This window comes from Oreochromis niloticus, linkage group LG16 (genome assembly GCF_001858045.2).
Source record: "Oreochromis niloticus isolate F11D_XX linkage group LG16, O_niloticus_UMD_NMBU, whole genome shotgun sequence".
In the NCBI taxonomy this organism is placed as follows: Eukaryota; Metazoa; Chordata; class Actinopteri; order Cichliformes; family Cichlidae; genus Oreochromis; species Oreochromis niloticus.
Window position 1 is genome coordinate 3,636,413 of NC_031987.2, and position 6,607 is coordinate 3,643,019.

Here is a 6,607-nt window from a genome sequence, read left to right on the forward strand (position 1 = left end):
ACCTGGGTGGGAGCTGCCCTTGATGATGTTTGTTGCTCTGTTGAGACAGCGGGTGGAATAAATGTCCACCAAGGAGGGAGAGGGCAGCCAATGATCTTCTGTGCTGCCTTGATTACACTGTGAAGCTTCACTCTATTCCCCTCTGGTCAGCTGCCGTACCTTACTTTGATGCAGTATGTCAGTAGGCTGTCAATGATGAGCAGTAGAAGGTCAGCAGCAGGTTGGGGTCCAGTTTGTGCTTCCAGAGAAACAGGAAGGTGTGGACCCTCTCCACACACTCACCGTTGATGTATAGGGGGCCTAAATCAGTGCTGTGCGCCCTGAAGTCGACAATGTTCTCTTTGGTTTCTTGGTGGTCAATGCCAGGTTTTTCTCTGAACACTATGCTGCCAACTTCAGGACTTCCTCTCTATTAGCTGCCTCGTCTCCCTTTGAGATAAGTAAGACTAATGTGTTGTCATCAGCAATCTGTCATGTTTAGGCTGTGTGCAGGTATGGAGGACCCACAGTGCAGACTCCAGAGACAAAACGTGAACTCAAAGAACAGCTTTAATGCTGAACTCAAAAGTAACAAACTTCAAAATACAAAAATAAACGCACGCACGCACGCACGCACGCACGCACGCACGCAGAACACACAGCATGAATGAGGGTAGATCACGACATGGACAGATGAAAACACAAGGCTTAAATACACAGTGGGAGCAATCAGAGAATGAGAGACAGGAGGGAAACACAGCTAGGGCAAATCAGGGCTAACGAGGCAAAGGAAACAAAACCAGACACATTAACATGAGACGCAGACTTTCAAAGTAAAACAGGAAACATAACACAGAGACGCGGACTTCACAAGGGGATACAGCAGACAGGGGAGACACAGCAACTAAGGAACACAGGCAGAAACCAGAAAGCAGAACTAACAAAGAAAGCAAAAGACTAGAAATGATAAATAATATCAAAATCAAAGTTCAATAATAAAGTAAACTCAAAACTCTGGGTCGACGACCCAGGTCTCCTAATACAAACTTGATGAGGAGGTTGTTGTTGTGGGTCGAATTGCAGGCTTAGGTTTAGAGACAATACAGGAGGGAGCTCAGCACACCTTGTGGGGAGCCAGTGCTCAGCGTGCGACTGGAGGAGAGTTGGGGGCCAAGTCTTACAGTCTGGGACCAGTTGGTGAGAAAGTCCAAGGCCAAGAGTGACCAGTTTGGTGAAGAGGATATCTGGGATTGATTGTATTGAAAGCTGAGCTTTAATCCACAAAGAGCATCCATCCATCTGCTTATCCGCGGGCCTCCTCCCAGTGGGACATGCCCAGAACACCTCACCCAGGTGGTGCCCAGGATGCCTAAACCAACTCAACTGGCTCCTTTCAATGAGAAGGAGCAGCCCCTCTACTGTGAGCCCCTCCCGGATGGCCAAACTTCTCACCCTTTCTCTAAAGGAGAGACCAGCCACCCTTTGGAGGAAGCCCATTTCTGCTGCTCGTATCCGCGATCTCGTTCTTTCAGTCACTACCCAAAGCTCGTGACCATAGGTGAGTGTAGGGACGTAGATCAACCGGTAAATTGAGGGCTTCACTTTTACACTCGGCTCTCTCTTCACCACGATGAACTGGTACAGCGTCCGCATCACTGGGGCCAATCATTCCACCACCACCAATCCGCCAATCCATCTGTCGATCTCCTGCTCCCTTTTCCTGTCACTCGTGAAAAAGACCCCGAGATACTTAAACTCTTCCACGTGGGGCAAGAACTCGTCCCTGACCTAGAGTGGGCACGCCACCCTTTTCTGGATGAGGACCATGGCCTCAGATTTGGAGGTGCTGATTCTCGTTCCCACCGCTTCATACTCGGCTGCGAACTGTTCCAAAGCAAGCTGAAGGCCATCACCCGACAGAACCACATCATCCGTGAAAAGCAGAGATGAGATTCTGAGAACACCCACAAAGAGCATTCGGACGTAACTTTGCCGCTGCTCCAGGTGGCTCAGCGCTGTTGTGGAAGTTTTCCACTTAAATAAAGCCTGCAGATGAGCGGTGAGTGGTAGCCAACATTCTTTAATCAAAACACACAGAACAGACAACCAAGCTTGATGGAGAGCCTGCATGACCACGGGGCAGGGTCAGCAGAGTCTCACTGAGCCTAGCACGGCTCTCAGTTAAATACCTTCTCCAGGAACAAAAGGCAGTACAGCTGTTTCACACCTTAAGGTTCACACTCCCTTGCTACCTCCCAGAGTCCTTGAAGAGACAAAATAAGGTTATACAGTTCTGATCTAAACCCAGGTGAACCAGACCCAAATTTTTTCTCTTTTCTTAACAATATGAATATCCCCAGAATAGAAGAAGAGGAATCCTTGAGACTGAGGGCTAAATTGACTCTGGACGAAATCTCAGAGGCAATAATGAGTATGAATTCTGGAAAGGCTGCGGGGCCAGACGGTCTGCCAATTGATATCTATAAAAAGTTTGCATCCAAATTAAAGGTACCCCTTTTGGAAATGTTTTCTGAATCTGCTCAAAAGGGGATACTCCCACCCACTCTGAGAGGGGCCTTAATTACACTTCTTCCCAAACCTGGAAAATCGAATGATAAATGTGAAAACCTGCGGCCAATTAGCCTCTTAAACTCAGATTTAAAGATACTCTGTAAAATTCTAGCAAAGAGACTGGAGTGCCTTTTGCCAGCTATCATCAAGGAAGATCAAAATGGGTTCATGGTTGGGCGTCAGGGATTCCATAATGTTCGACGAGTGTTAAATATTTTACACGAGCAAGGGGGGTCTTCAGATACAGCTTTCTTGGCACTAGATGCCGAGAAGGCTTTCGATAGGGTAGAGTGGCCCTATTTGCTTGAGATTCTTGGTCGCTTTGGTTTGGGAGAGGGATTTTGTAACTGGGTCAAGCTTCTATATAATAATCCTTATGCAGAAATAATTACCAATAATGTTGTCTCAAAACCAGTTGAGATTGGAAGAGGTTGTAGACAAGGTTGCCCCCTATCCCCCCTTTTATTTGTAATCGCAATTGAACCACTTGCTATTGCTATAAGAGAACACGGTATGATCACGGGTATAGAGATCGGAGGGCTCGACCATCGAATAGCTCTTTATGCTGACGATGTGATCCTCTTTCTTAAAAATCTGGGAAAATCTATTCCAGCCATTTTAGACCTAATTGGAAAATTTGGACATATTTCTGGTTATAAAATCAATAAATCAAAATCTTCCATAATGCTTTTGAACTCAGAAGAAAGGATGAATCCACCTAAATACACCTGCCATTTTAGAAATGTGAATCAGTTTACTTATCTAGGTATTCAGATTGTCCCGAAATTGGAAGAGGTGGTGAACCATAATTATGGTCCAATTATGACTGACATATCCAAATCAGTGGAGAGATGGTCGAGTCTCCAAATTTCACTGATTGGTAGAATAAATATACTAAAGATGAACGTGCTCCCTAAGCTTCTGTATCTGTTTCAGAATATACCCTTGCCACCTCCCTCAGACTTTTTCCTTAAAATAAGAAAACTGTTTAATCAGTTTTTATGGAATAACAAGCGTCCCAGACTTCGCTTATCACTTTTATACTTGCCCTTTGATGCCGGAGGGCTGCAATGTCCTAACATGGTTTGGTATTACTGGGCAGCCCAGTTAAGAACTATAATGTTCTATTATGCTGCAGAAAAGCCCCCCGCATGGAGAACTATTGAGTCTCTCTCTCTTAGGCTTCCACTTCCTACATATGTATACTCTGATAAATATAATAAACTTAAAGACATTACGCTTAATCCTATAGTTAAAAACATGATTTATATCTTACATGTCACTCAAAGATATTTAAACATAAAATCTCCCCTCTCCGTTTTTAGCCCGATTTGGGGCAACAATTATTTTGCCCCAGGTAGAGCGGACGGTGGTTTTAAAATATGGGCAGACTCGGGGCTGGGACTGGTGAAAGATGCTTTCGGGGGTGATGGAAGACTTTTAAGTTTTGAACAACTAATCTCTAAATTTAATATCCCTCGAAAGCACTTTTTCAAATACCTACAGTTTAGGAGTTTTATCAGGTCTTATCATAATGATTTTACACAAATTCCCCCGCTGTCCACATTAGAGAAAATCCTAACCAAAAACCCCACTGGTAGAGGAATGATATCTGAATTATATAACTTGATGATGACATCCTCTCCTGATTCATCTGCTGCTAAGCTTGAAGCTTGGAGGTATGACTTACAGGAGGAATTGACAGTGGAGCAATGGAGTAAAGCATGTAAGCTAGCCCAAACACAGACAGGTAACACACGTCTAAAATTGCTACAATTTAATTGGTTGATGAGAGTGTACATAACACCAGAAAAACTTAACAAATTTAATATGCAGATCCCTGACATCTGTAATAGATGTGAAGAAGATAAGGGCACATTGCTCCACTGTTTATGGTCATGTCCAAAAATAAAGGAGTTTTGGGAAGAGGTTAGAGTAATGATAAAGGAGATTTTGTCAATTAAACTTGTGATGGATCCCAAACTTTTCCTACTGGGACTATATCCTGCAGGATGTAACATAAATCATTTTGAAAAAATTTTCATAAATATGGGAATACTGCAAGCAAAGAGAGTGATAGCTCTAACGTGGAGAAGTCTTGGCAAACCAAGTATTTCACATTGGTTCAAAGAATTGTCTTTATGTTTACCATTAGAGAAAATTACATATACTTTAAAAGATAAACAAGAAATTTTCCAGAAAATTTGGGGGCGCTACATCCAGTATATTGAGAATGAAGATCTTTCTGGTTTACTGCGGGAGACAGGGACAGCCTAACTATTCCCTGTACAGGACCACAACCATATGCTGCAACCTGAAGATTACTCTTTAAAATCTGTCAGAAGTCTCATGGACTCAAGTGCTTTCATTGAATGTACCTTGTGTTTCGTTTATTGTGTAAATTTGTGTGTGTATGTACTTTATATATGTATATATGTAAAACTTTAATAAACATATTGTTGAAAAAAAAAAAAAGAGACAAAAGACTGGTCCTCTGGAGTTCCTGTTTCCCCCAACATCCTTACTACACCCCCTACCATTTGTCTTAAGTATGAGTGTCAGACATGTTAAAATCACCAAGGCATTACAATAACGTGATTAATACATAAGTGAAAGAAATTCCATTACAATCCCACCCTTTGATTCTTAAATCAAGAATCACAATAATACCAGAATTTCTTTCCCGACATTCTGTACATCACATCAACATTATTGTACACTTAAAGGAGTTTCACACTGTGTATCCTAACTTCACTGTTCTCCCACCACCCTTTGTTCTTCTTTAATCCTCCCCCCAGTCTAAGCTCTCACATGCAAATGGCAACAACAATGATACAGAGGAAAGGTCTTCTCCAGAGTGTCAAAGTACTTTGCATGGCAAAGTGAAAAAGCATTAGATGGTCATTCCCAGTCACAGTCATGGCTCCTGGTGTCTGTGCCATTTACAGAGTTATAATTCCAACGCTGATCTTCCTCTGTGCTGTCACTTTTGGAGCTTGGCATGCTCTCTCCATCCCTCGATTTCTGTTCCAACGCAGCTGTAGATTTAAGGCAGAGCACGTCGTACACCTTAGTTGTCTTCCTCAACGTCAACGGCGAAACTCTTTCATTTTATTTTAAGATTTTGCTGTTCAAAATCTCCTCGTGACAATCCTTTGGAAGCCCAGTGGTGCAGCCCACTGTCGTTTGTCTGCTGTCCTGCAGATGGTCCCTGCTTCTCACTGGTCCTGTTGAAGCGTTCTCTCCCGGTCGTGGTCTGTATCTGCACTTCAGTCTCTTCTTCCATATCTCTCATGTCACGGTCCCTGCAATTTAAAAATGAAAACTTCCACGGAAAACCCTCTTTTGCCCTATGTCAGCTTAACACAATTAGACATGCACAATGAAGTTGTGCATTGTCTCTTAAAAATTCCCAGGGATTCTCCCCTGGAGTAGCTCCAGGCCCTGTCATAAGGAAAAAAACATTAGCCAGTGGTGTGTCCTGCTGTAAATCATGTTATTAGATCCCACGATTAACCCTCTGCTGTGGAAAAATAGTTGTTAGCGCAGTGCATCTGTATGCACACTTTCTCACAGTGACCTCTGCACTGTAAACAATACAAGGTCAAGAATAACACACCGCTGGTAAATTCACAAAGACACAGAAAGTGGTAATTAAAAGGTTAAATCAGCACGGCCCAAAAGCTCATGCAACCTGTTGCTGTCACCTTTCTACTCCTGTAAAAAGAAACATACATACATACATCCACCCTTTTGTCAGGTCAAGGTGGAGGTGCAATCTTGCATACTGGTGTCAAGTCAGTCAAGCTTTTGTCAGTCCAGTCAGTCCCCATTTTTATTTGCTGACAGTAGAACCTTTCGTGACGCAATAAGTTTCTACTGCCAGCAATGACGCCATTTCAAAAAAGAAAAATAATTTAGACTGGATTACATCGCTGAATCCTTTTTGGCAGGGACTTGTTTTCTGATTGTCCCAAATAAGTGGCTTTCTCCCGAGCCCATTGTAATTTTTGGAGAAACTCACTTGCGATTGTTCAACATGTTGTGTAGCGCTTTC